Source organism: Bison bison, unplaced genomic scaffold (assembly GCF_000754665.1).
Source record: "Bison bison bison isolate TAMUID 2011002044 unplaced genomic scaffold, Bison_UMD1.0 scf7180017864479, whole genome shotgun sequence".
Taxonomy (NCBI): domain Eukaryota; kingdom Metazoa; phylum Chordata; class Mammalia; order Artiodactyla; family Bovidae; genus Bison; species Bison bison.
Window position 1 is genome coordinate 1,501,410 of NW_011495039.1, and position 651 is coordinate 1,502,060.

The following is a 651-nucleotide window of genomic DNA, read 5'->3' on the forward strand; positions in this document are numbered from 1 at the left end:
GGGATTCTCCAGGCAAGAACACTGGAGTGGGTTGCCATTTCCTTCTCCAATGCATGAAAGTGAAAAATGAAAGTGAATTTGCTCAGTCGTGTCCGACCCTTATCGACCCCATGGACTGCAGCCTACTAGGCTTCTCTGTCCATGGGATTTTCCAGGCAAGAGTGAGTACCTTCTCCATATATATGTATATATGTACATAATATCTGGTGCAATATTTGCTCATACTTTCTAAATATATTAAGCATAGCTATATAAATGTGTGTGTGTGTATGTGTTAGTTGCTCAGTCGTGTCCAGTCTTTGTGACCCCATGGACCACCAGATTCCTCTGTCCATGGAATTCTCCAGGCAAGAATACTGGAGTGGGTTGTCATTCCTTTCTCCAGGGGATCTTCTGGACCCAGGGATCAAACCTAGGTCTCCTGCATTGCAGGCAGATTCTTTACCATCTAAGCTACCAGGGAAGCCCCATATATGTGTATACACATACATATGTATGTACAACTGAGCAACGACTCCAGTGTTCTTGCCTGGAGAATCCCAGGGATGGGGGAGCCTGGTGGGCTGCCATCTATGGGGTCGCACAGAGTCAGACATGCCTGAAGTGACTTAGCGGCATATAAGAGGGGGGGGGGGGGGGGAAAGGGGAAAG